General features: G+C 36.4%; 2 long non-coding RNA genes across 2 annotated transcripts; both read right to left on the minus strand.

Moving 5' to 3' along the window:
* Positions 1 to 395: 395 nt before the first annotated feature.
* Positions 396 to 1,307, minus strand: LOC309500742. Its single transcript, XR_014206679.1, has 2 exons — positions 648 to 1,307; positions 396 to 560 (listed from the first exon to the last, which is right to left on the minus strand). It is a non-coding gene; the product is annotated as an uncharacterized lncRNA (long non-coding RNA).
* Positions 1,308 to 2,448: 1,141 nt separating this feature from the next.
* On the minus strand, positions 2,449 to 3,745 carry LOC309501279. The gene is made up of 2 exons (XR_014206845.1): positions 2,802 to 3,745; positions 2,449 to 2,711 (listed from the first exon to the last, which is right to left on the minus strand). It is a non-coding gene; the product is annotated as an uncharacterized lncRNA (long non-coding RNA).
* Between the last annotated feature and the right edge of the window lie 8,661 nt (positions 3,746 to 12,406).

Genomic DNA, 12,406 nt, shown 5'->3' on the forward strand with positions numbered 1-12,406 from the left:
TGGAACATGATCTTTACTTAATATCCTAATGATTTTTGGCATAAAAGAAAAATTGATAATTTTGACCCATACAATTGTTGGCTATTGCTACAAATATACCCGTGCGACTTGTGACTGGTTTTGTGGTCCAACCAGGTTCACATATTTATTTATATATTATAAATTCATAATCTACCTTTAATTCAGATAGATTTTATGGTAGGAAATTAGTTGTGCACGTTCAGCTGTCAGGTTTTTGTACAGTGTTCTTGTGTTTCCTGTGACTGTGGGCCTCAGAGCACAGTAATACAGAGCAGAGTCAGACACACGCACATCTTGGATTGTCAATGGAAATGATTTTGAAGTTGTGTCGAGATCGCTGTTAAATCTATCCTTGAACTGGTTGTCATCAGTACCGAATCTGTTCAGCATGTATTCTGGAAATCCATTCACTTTTTGCTGATACCAGAAGAGATATGGTGAAACATCAGTGGTTTCATATCGACAGTTGATTGTTACAGTTGCTCCTTCAACAGCAGTTTGAAATGTACTTTGTTCAACACTGTCCTGAGAATCACATCCTGTAATGTATAACATCACTGATGAGGATCCCATATTCATATTAGAGGATTATTACAGCATGTATATACTTACAGAATTTGACTTACCCCAGAAATATGTGAGAAAGAAGACTACAATTTTGTGCCAGTTTGCCATCACAGTAATTGTTAAATAATACTTGTTCGAAACAAAAACTTGTCAACAAAAACTTGTTGAAATCTATAGTAGACTCTTGTTTCAGCCTCTCTTTGATAAGGTTGTACTAACACTGTCACACATGCAGAGAACTTCATGAGTCTGACTGCACCACAGTTCCTGAATACTGAATGTCTCCTCCTCCTTAAGAATTCTTGGTCTATTTTTGAGACTTTTCAATGTTCTGATGTTTGTTTTCTCAGTCTCTTCACAGTTTTTGGTTCAAACACAGATCCACTATTTTTCTAGAAGATAGAAGATAGAGCACTTAACATTATTGTACTTACAGTAGGTATATGTGAAAAATAAGAGACTTGTACATTAAAATATTGTATTTAATGTTGCTCAACTACTATGTTTTTACTATAATTGAATTACAATTGAGTATTGATTCATTATGGTTTGTCACCAATATATGTCAGAGAAATGTGAGTGTTGAGTGTGTTTGAGTCACAGTGGGCCTCAGAGCACAGTAATACACAGCAGAGTCAGACACACACACATCCTGGATTGTCAGAGGAACTGATCTTGATGTGGAGTCCAATGTTGCAGAAAATCTCCCCTTAAATTCATTCTCAGTAGTTCCTTTAATAACTGTAGATTCACTCAGAATGAATGTTTGTACCAGAAGAGATAAGCATTTGCAGAACTCATGAGTGTATAATTACACAGTAAAGTCACTTGATTTCCCTCATCTGAAGTCATTTCTCTGAAAGGCTGATCAACACGGTCCTGTCCCCGGCACACTGGAGGAGATGAAGCATAAATTAACAATCATACAGATACTCAAAGTGTAAATGATGAAAGACTGTTCTTCTTACCTAAATCATGTGCCGTAAAGAAAAGAGTAATAATTGCCCATTTTGACGTTGTTGGTCTGAGTTGGAGAGTGTGAGAGAAAAACAACTAATGCGACTCCTTATGGAGAATCTCTCTATCCTTAGTAGCTTCTCTTGATTATTTTCAGCAACTGCACAATCACACCAGAATGTAAGAGGTACTTCCCCCTGGTGGTGAATTCATTGAATTAACCACCTCAGTTTTTGGAACCTTTGGAATAATTTGTGATTATTTATTTATATAAACCAAAGAGTGCAATGTCCCTTTTTTTGTACAAATTGTGCATAATATGACATTACTGTAAAAAGATTGCATAAGATTGCAAAAGGTTGCATAGAATACATATCTATGTAGGCCTATCTGAATTGAGATGTAGTTAGATGAGATGACAGGCTAATGTGATTTTCAATCAGACATCTCTTTTTTTCTTAGTAGTTTTAGATTCTTCATAAGGTTCAGCCTTATATAAGAATTGGAGAAATAGCACATTCGTCTTACGTTTGCTGAGCTGACTACATTACATATTTTCATGCTGCCAGCAAAGGTTTCTTAATTTGTTTTTGTCATTTAATCTTAAAATATGTTTGTTTATGGTTTGTTATATGTATCCATCTATGATTAAAATAAAAAAACCTCACAAATTTAATTAGGAACTTAAAAATAGTTCAGAATCTTAATTTATTTATTTTTTGTCATAAAAGTGTTGAATAGCCTACTTCAAGATCTAAATTCTATAAGAATTTAAGAATTCTCTTAGAATAACTTAAATTCTAAGTTATTATCTATTTTATGTTTTTGTATGAGTGTTGAGTGTGTTTGAGTCACAGTGGGCTGCAGAGCACAGTAATACACAGCAGAGTCAGACACACACACATCCTGGATTGTCAGAGGAACTGATCTTGATGTGGAGTTCAATGTTGCAGAAAATCTCTTCTTAAATTCAGGCTCTGTAGTTCCTTTCCCAAAGGAAAATTCACTCAGAATGAATGTTGGTGATCTGTTTGATAGCTGTTTGTACCAGAAGATATAAGCATTTGTAGCTGTGGTAGAATAATTGCACAGTATAGTAACTCGATCTTGTTCAGTTGCATTAATTTCTCTTGAAGGCTGTTCAACATTGTCTTGTCCCTGGCACACTGGAAAAAAGATTTAACTATTTATAATTTACATATATTGAGTACTGTAACTAAAACAGATACTGAGGTGTAATTGATTGTTTTTCTTACCAAAGTCCTGTGTTGTGAAGAAAAGAGTAATAATAATCAGTTTTTGCATTGCTGAGATAAGGAGATTATTTTAATATATTCTAATGAATGCGTCTCTCTGTCTTTACTGTAGCTCTCTGTTTCCTCTCTGCTGCTCTTCTCTTGATATTTCAAGTCTTCAAGTAAGTCCTCACATGCACAGTTGATGGCACTTTTAAAGGATGCTGCCCCCCAGTGGTGAAATTGTGTATCTCTAACACATAACCACTTTATGTATACATTTTGTAGCAGTGGACATACAGACGACACACTTTTTGAAATAATGCCATAGGGCTAGATTTACTAACAGCATGCACTAGCGCAAACCCTCTTTTGGTGTTAAAAAAGGTCAGGATTTCCTAAGACATGCAGTGAAAAATTAGCAAAGAAAGGGTGTGGACAGTTATTTTTGCAGCTGACCTCATTGCTTGTGCTTTTAGAGTAGCTTTCCTTTCAGACGCAAAATGTGGGGAGAGCATTTAAATAAATCATTCAAGGTGATTTACTAAAGCAAGTTCAAAAAACGAGAAGGAAAAAATATCGGGATAGCTTTTCCCAGGTGAAAAGAGCTAATGAAGGAGAAAGACTTTGAAAGGGACGCTGAAGTTGCCTGCTTTCTTCTCGACAGGTAAGTCAATGTTACGGCCTAAATTACAAGCTTTTTTTCATTGCTTGGTTGTGTAATTCATTATATAGGCAGCATAACAGTAGAACATATAGTTAAACTCGATGACGTGCTATTTTAAGATATGTTGTCATAGCTTATTGGTACATAACGGCTACCGTAGTTGCAACACGCATTTGAAAAGCGAGGCGCTAGACAGCACTATTCATTTGAATGCAAAATACAATTTCACCACTAGATGGGAGAAATTCCCATACAGTGTACCTTTAAATTTGCGCATTGTCTGTAAATCACCCCGGAACTTTCCGGTCTCATATCCACTTTAATAGAATTGTGATCTAATTGGCCTTGTTTAGAAAATCTGCCCTTTTCAAAAGTAATTTGTCATGGGTTGGGTGTAAAGTCCAAGGATAATGCATGATGCAGGATGAACAATAATATTAGACGTTTAATAAACACAAAGAGCGATAGCATAGCCTATGGAGGATGGCATTGGCAATCGAAGAAACGGGAAAAGGAGAACAAATGAGAAAAGAACAAATGAGAAAACCACGACAATGACTCAAACACAGGCAAATACAGACAATGAAATCTAAGACTAGAAACTAAACGGGGTCGACTAACCCCTCATTTACCCCTCATTTACACTGCACACCTCTGCGGCGCATTACGGCTGCGACACGGCTACCGGAGCTGATCGCGCCCATTCTAGTCAATGCTTGTGTTTACACCGGCCGCGACGCGGCGCGTTTCAGAAGCTTCCCAGAAGCGGCTCTCCGCGCCGCTTCGCTATATATAGGCGCCTAGTCTATTTTTGACGGACGCGCGTCAAAGTCGCACCGGAAATACAAACTAAAAGTAAAAAAAACATTGTCAAATTCAAAATAAACACCATGTGCAAACTCCCAAACGTATTACACACCAATATCCTTGGTAGAAACCATAGACTGTATGGGAGAAACCCAAAAATCAAGAAAAACCACGTCGGACAGGCAAATCACGTGGTCTCGCGCATCCAGTCGCTCCGCTACTGAAATGCTTCTGGTGTGAGTTGGCACGGCGTGGAGGACGGAATAAAACCTTGTCGCAGACGCAATGCACCGCACACGTGTGCTGTGTAAATGAGGGGTTACACCGCACACGTCTGCGGCGCATTACGGCTGCGACACGGCTACCGGAGCTGATCGCGCCCATTCTAGTCAATGCTTGTGTTTACACCGGCCGCGACGCGGCGCGTTTCAGAAGCTTCCCAGAAGCGGCTCTCCGCGCCGCTTCGCTAAATATAGGCGCCTAGTCTATTTTTGACGGACGCGCGTCCAAGTCGCACCAGAAATACAAAATAAAAGTTAAAAAAAAACTGTCAATTTCAAAATAAACACCCTGTGCAGACTCCCAAACGTATTGCACGTATATTGGCCAACTTCCCCATGGTACTAGAAACCCTCGAAATCAGAAAAACACGTCGGACAGGCAAATCGCGTGGTTTCACGCATCCAGTCGCTCCGCTTCTGATATGCTCCCGGTGTGAGTTGGCACCGCGTGAAGGACGGAATAAAACCTTGTCGCAGCCGTAATGCGCCGCAGACGTGTTCAGTGTAAATGAGGGGTTAAAGCAGCACTGCGTAGAACGATCGGTGTATGACATCAAAGTACCGCGAGAGCTTTTCAAAAGCATACAGAGCCGTCTGCTCTCTTATCGCTCTCGCGGTACTTTGATGTCACACACCGACCAGACCAGTCTTTCCAGCGCCGCTTCAAGTCGAACACACCTAACATGACTGTGACATCATGCTGTTTGCAGTCAGTTGAGGAAATACAGTGAAATAAAATAAATCAGCAGGTGTCACAGTTAAAAACAGAACAGAGGCCACAAGTCTTCATCAACACTGATGATCAGTTTTACACTTGAATTTGCACTTTTAAAATGCTTTGTAGTCAGTAATAATCTCTTACATTACCGTAAACAGGTGTTGCATGAAATATTATGGGTAGCAGTTACAGTTATGTTCAAAGTGAAAAATGAATTTGAGTTTTTGTACAGCTTCACATAGACTTTGTATCACTGGGCTTCTACTCTTAGATCACAATAATATAGAGCTGCATCTGACAGAGCCAGATCTTTATTAATGAGTTCACTGGATGATTGGGATACAGCCGCCTGAATCATTAAATACTGAAGCTCTCTATTAGGATACTGTCTGTACCAGTAAAGTCTAACATTACTGCTGCTTGTTTCATATGAGCAGCTCAGGGTCACAGACTCTCCTTCTCTCATGATGAGATTTGAACCCATATTTGGCCAAATCAGGTCCTCAGCTATCACACCTGCAAACATGAACAGAAAGAAACGTGTTACAAGATCATGTGTTGAGATCATGCATATAAATGATACACATTACATTTGAATGATCTATATTGCTATAATATAGTGGAAAAGGTATGGAAGTAGAATAATGTCAAATGTTTTTGAAATAAAAAGCCTGTTGAATTGCACTACTTGAAAAAAAATAGGCATTGCATTAACCATGCTTGCATTTTAATGCATTGTATTTTTAGTGCTTACATTTTTATGGGCTGAAATTCAACATGGTTGAATATTTAAGCTGTGAATATTTCAATTAAAAACATTTCAAACACCTTTTCATTATTAAAAATTCAATAATCCATATTCACCTTTCATATTTCACTTCCAAAATATTCAAACTGTTTAAAAATACAACCAATAATATTCAACAGGCAATTTTCGGTCCATTTTATTTCGCTTTGCAAATTCGCTTCCACAAATTCAGTGGTTCAAATTCGACAGTAAATTCAACATTGACGTCCAGGAACTGCAGGAAAAGCAGAAGATTGCCGAGCATACTCTCCATCTGCTGTTAGTCTACCTCACCATCAGATGGTGCAAAAGCGCTTGTTGTTGACGAAGACATTCATTCATAAAATGAAAATGATTATCTGTGTCAGTATATGCGGAAAAGATGATAAACACACAAAAGCTGTGTTTATGTTTCATTCAATAACTTCATTGTTACTTTCCCTGTGTATTCTACATGTCATCAGCTTTCTCTACCATGAACAGGATTATAATCGGTTTCCGTCAATGGTCTCATACTCAAGGATTTCCCTTCCGTTGATAGTGATATGAAAGACCAATCTTGCACCTTATTAGGGAAGTAGGCTGTAGGCTATTATATAGGCTACAGGCAAGAAGATGGACTCAGAATATGAACTTAACGCGCAAAGTTTCATGCTGAGCGTTTCGTGATATACTAGCATAAAATCAACATATATATATATATATATATATATATTAGTATGCATACGTGTATTGCATTAGCTTAAACTGTCACAGCACTTGCATATTGTCCTCCTATTGTTAGTTTAACTGTAAATCGCTTTGGATAAAAGCGTCTGCTAAATGACTAAATGTAAAAATTGGCTTGACATTGGACATTCGCACATTTAGGGACCGTCTCTAAAGTTGCATACAACATTGGCATACACGTTTCTAACTTCAATAGCAAACTTAAATTTATTTGAATAAATATCAAAAATCCAAAGGGTGCACATTATGCCTGACACTAAATGAACACTTTACAGTAGGTTTTATGACTGTAAGTCATTCTATTCAAATGCTATCGGAGTTAGAAACGTGTATACCAAAGTCGTATACACTTTAGAGACGTCCCTAAATGTGCGAATGTCCAACATCAAGCCATCTGTATGCCAGTCTATCACTGGGAAACGCTCAGCATTAAGCTTTGCGCGTTATTCTGAGTCCATCTGCCTGCCTGCGAGTTTGGTCTTTTACATCACTGTAGTCCATTAAGCTACGTTAAGCGTTGTATATGTCCAGCAGGGGAATCCTTAAGTATTGAGGGAAACCCTAATAGCCTGCATGCAGCACATCGCCACAATATAAAGTTAAGGCAACTAAACAACCAAGAGAAATATATGTCAACCTCAAAAATGTAACATTGGATCTGTACATCCGCATCGGGGAATAACATTAATCTCGTTCACGGTAGAGAAAGATGCATGTATAGGCTACACAGGAAAAGTAACCGTGAAGACACTGAATTTAACATAAAACAGCCGTCATAATAATCACAAATACACTTACGTTGCTGTAAATGAGTTTTATGAATTAATTACTTGTTTTAACTGTTGCTGGTCTTCAACACACGCTTTTGCACCATCTGATGGTGAGGTCGACTAACAGCAGATGGAGAGTATGCTCGGCAATCTACTGCTTTTCCTGCAGTTCCTGGACGTCAATGTTGAATTTACTGTCGAATTTGAACCACTGAATTTGTGGAAGCGAATTTGCAAAGCGAAATAAAATGGACCGAAAATTGCCTGTTGAATATTATTGGTTGTATTTTTAAACAGTTTGAATATTTTGGAAGTGAAATATGAAAGGTGAATATGGATTATTGAATTTTTAATAATGAAAAGGTGTTTGAAATGTTTTTAATTGAAATATTCACAGCTTAAATATTCAACCATGTTGAATTTCATCCCATAAAAATGTAAGCACTAAAAATACAATGCATTAAAATGCAAGCATGGTTAATGCAATGCCTATTTTTTTTCAAGTAGTGCAATTCAACAGGCTTTTTATTTCAAAAACATTTGACATTATTTTACTTCCATAAAAAGGTTGGTTCCTTACTACAGGACATGAATAAAATCAAACTCAGGTGTTTTTCCATGGTATGTTAAAAAGATGAGTTTGTTGGAGCTCTCAGTCCTCTGAGACTAGAAAAAGTCAGAAAAGCCACCTCTATGCTGGTCAGTTTCTTACAGTGACTCTCTGCAATTCAGTCTTTGGCACTAAAGAACTTCCTGCTCTCTGTGAAATGCTGCCCTGCATTTGCATGTCTATCTACTTTGATGATGTGTTTCATCAGATTTGTTCAGCCCAAGAAAAGTTTAAGTGAAAGAGTTCATTGTTTTTATAAGACACTTCCGATTAAAGAAACCATTCACAAAAAATTGACAACTCTACCATTATATATTCTGTTATTATTAATAATATCATAATAGGCTATTACTTTGATCATATTCCCTAAAATCATTGTGATTGTGTTCAGCTAAAAATGTTTTGCAGAATTTTTGCAGAACATTTGAATCTTTAGTGATTAATCTGAAAGTGCCAGTAATGTATGTAACTGGGCTTTTAATTTATGATCTTTTTGGTCTGCACATCAGCAGTGAGATCTTCTCTGACAATATATTTATTGTGCTGTATATAATATATGACAGGAACTGGTCTGTAGTAGAGCTGCCTGTTTTTTAGTGAAAGTGAGGCACAAGTGATCACAGTGGGCTTCAGAGTACAGTAATACACAGCGGAGTCAGACACACACACATCCTGAATCAGCAGTGGAACTGTTCTTGATGCACTGTAAAAAATGATTTTTTGGTGAAGTAAATAGGCTACTACTTAAAAAAAAAACAATGTAATTTACATGAAAAAGTTAGTTCAGGCAAGAATTAAAAAAACTAAGTAAATGCCATATCAGTACTTAATTCAAGCGAGTAGAAATGAAAGCGTAAATATCAACTCAATAAAATTAAGTAAAAATTACTCAACTTTTCTGATACTGGGGTTCCCATCATGCACTGGACCTTGAATAATTAATGAGGTTCATTTTTCACTGGTTTCCAGCTGTATTTACACTGTTTTATCATTGCTTTTGTTGTCAGGATTAGTAACTTGCCATTTTGTGACATTTCGAGTAAATTTTCTGCTCAAAATGACACATTCAAACACAAAAACGATCCATCAAATGTTACCGTCATTGTGTATTGTCATACCAAGTATTGAGGTCTTTGCATTCACATGATGCTTAATATCTGACATGATATAGTATAAATTACTTAGATAATCTAAGTAAAACACATACTATAAATGACTGGTATAATTCAATATTATTGTTTGAGTGAAATGTAATGCAAAGGAAATTTCAACTAAATCGATAATAATCAACCCTTTACTAGCCAAGTTAAAATGACTTATTTTCTTTGTTACTTTCACTTAACTAGGTTAAGTAAAGTTAACTTAATTCCATATTCCAAGTACATTTAACTTAAAGATTTCTAATTAAAGCTACTGATAAATATGTTTAGGTTTTTACTTGTCAAATCTTTGTAAATTTACTAGCATTTTCTGAGTGGAAAAAGTTGCCTAGCTTTTTTCAAGTAAATCCTACTCCAATTTTTTTTCAGTGTGTGGAGTCCAATGTTGCAGAAAATCTTGTCTCAAAAATAGGTTCAGTGATTCCTTTTCCATAGATTCATTTGCTCAAAATGAACTTTGGTGATCTGTTTGGCAATTTTTTGTACCAGAAGAGATTTACATTTGTGATGGTGGATGTGTAATTGCACATTAGAGTAACTTGAGCTTGTTGTTCATTTAAAGTCATTTCTCTTGTAGACTGCTCAATTCCCTCCTGTCCCCAGCACTCTGGAAAACACATTTAACATTTTTTTAAATTTAAAAATAAGAATAACTCATATACTCAAAATACTTTATTACTTACATGCAAATGCAGAAAGCAGAATGACAGAATGGAGTATCATTGTTTTTGTTCCTTATGCTCTGTCAAATAGACTCTCTAACAGACGCTTAACAAGCTCACATCAGATGTCAAAGCTTTAAACCCTCCCTCTTCCAGAGATCTAAATGAAAGAGCAGATCAGATCTGTTTCATAGTCCACAGTGTCATCACTATACGCTGATTTCACGCAGCCGTTATTTTGAAATCGAAAGCGAGGCTCCGGTGGGAAGAAAACCGGAAGTGTCGCCTTTAATCACAGGAGAGTCGTGAATGTGATAGCGTATTGTAGTGTTTAATGTTGTGTCAATTCTAAAAATGTACAAACATTTCTTTCCTACTTTAGACTATATACAGTGAAATTCATTTATAAAAAAAATTTGTTTTATATATAATTCAGAATGTAAAAAACGAAGCAGGAATGAACTATACATATCCTATATTGGATATTAACATCCAATATGTCAATCGCGGCAGCAGCTTCAGGTTGGTAATCCAAGGCATTGTTGTTTATCTTTACTTCCGGGGTTCTTCCCACCGGAGCCTCACTTTCGATTTCAAAATCGTGGTTACTTACTAACTTGTACAACATGCTCAGAACACAAACAGAATGTGATCTGATTCATTCATCAAGCTTTGGTTGTTATAGTAGATCTATATATCAGGTATTCATGTTATGGTCCTGTACAGTCACCACAGCTTAGACACAAAAAAGCAAGTTAAATTATATTTAAAACAACAACTAGTCAGTGGTTTGGAGAACATCCTAAGAGTACAGTGTGTAACGAACTGCATTAAAAGCATTAAGTTATTTAAAAAAAAATCTAAATCTATCATACCACTGCTGATAGTTATATAGTATGTAAACATAATATACCGTTAATTCAGATAGATTTATGAAAAGAAATGAGTTGTACACCTTCAGCTGTTGTCAGGTTTTTGTACAGTGTTCTAGTGTTTTCTGTGACTGTGGGCCTCAGAGCACAGTAATACACAGCAGAGTCTGACACTGTAGCAGAGGAGATCTCCAGATCCACACGTTTGATTTATTTTTCTTATAGTCTTAGTAGAGAACCTGGGATCTACCTCAGATTTCTTAGTCTCTTTCACACCCTCATGTATAAACACAAGGATTTCTGGAGCTGATCCGGGATACTGACGGTACCATAGAAGTAAATATGCAGAGGAATAACTGCAGGATAATGTAACAGTTGAAGCCACTGCAGCAAACTCTTCACTGCGGTCTGCTGTGATTTCATCTCCAAAACTCACACCTGGAAAAGAACAAAAGAACATTTTAATTTTCAAATAGTTTTAGTTTTGAAATTGATTGATTACAAGGATTTGAATCAATTAATACTAGTTAACAATTATATACAATTTTAATGTTACTGTCTTTGTCATTGTGAAAAAATAAATTTAGGATGTAGTAAATATTTGTCAAAAAAAAAAAAAGATTTAGCATTTAAGATGAAAAATTTTTTGAAAAAAATATATACGTATATTCTAAAATTAGAAATGCAAATGCATGTAAAACATGCACAAATGCACTTACATGCCAAGGCAGAGAGCAGAATGACTGAATGAAGTATCAGTGTGTGTGTGTGTGTGTGTGTGTGTGTGTGTGTGTGTGTGTGTGTGTGTGTGTGTGTGTGTGTGTGTGTGTGTGTGTGTGTGTGTGTGTGTGTGTGTGTGTGTGTGTGTGTGTGTGTGTGTGTGTGTGTGTGTGTGTGTGTGTGTGTGTTCACTACAGCAGGACTGAGCTTTGTGACAGTCTAGCAAGTGTAACAAGATCATCTATGTTAAACTCCTCTCCTTTCATCCTCTGTCAGTTTGATGAAAAACAAAACAAACAAAAAAACTCACATATACACACAATTTAAAAACAAATATTATATTTAGTATAAAATGTCATATCTGCTCACGCAGGTCAAGAAATAATCATTTTTATGCAGGTTTACACAAAAAAATTAAGATAGATTTTAGCATATATACCTTATGTAAAACTAAAATGTATAGAGCAGATGAAATTATGAAATCATTTTAAATATATATATATATATTTAATTACACAGTCAGTATATTATTGCTGTGGGATAGAAGTCAACAGCATGTGGATTTGCACTTAGTCATATAATTGAGCACTTCCCCTGTTTTTGTATGAGCATTGAGTGTGTTTGAGTCACAGTGGGCTTCAGAGCACAGTAATACACAGCAGAGTCAGACACACACACATCCTGGATTGTCAGAGGAACTGATCTTGATGTGGAGTCCAATGTTGCAGAAAATCTCTCCTTAAAATCATCCTCAGTAGTTCCTTCACCAATTGTATATTTATTTAGAATGAATGTTGGTGATCTGTTTGGGAGCTGTTTGTACCAGAAGAGGTATGGATTATT

This window comes from Leuciscus leuciscus, assembly GCF_965113295.1.
Source record: "Leuciscus leuciscus genome assembly, chromosome: 6".
In the NCBI taxonomy this organism is placed as follows: Eukaryota; Metazoa; Chordata; class Actinopteri; order Cypriniformes; family Leuciscidae; genus Leuciscus; species Leuciscus leuciscus.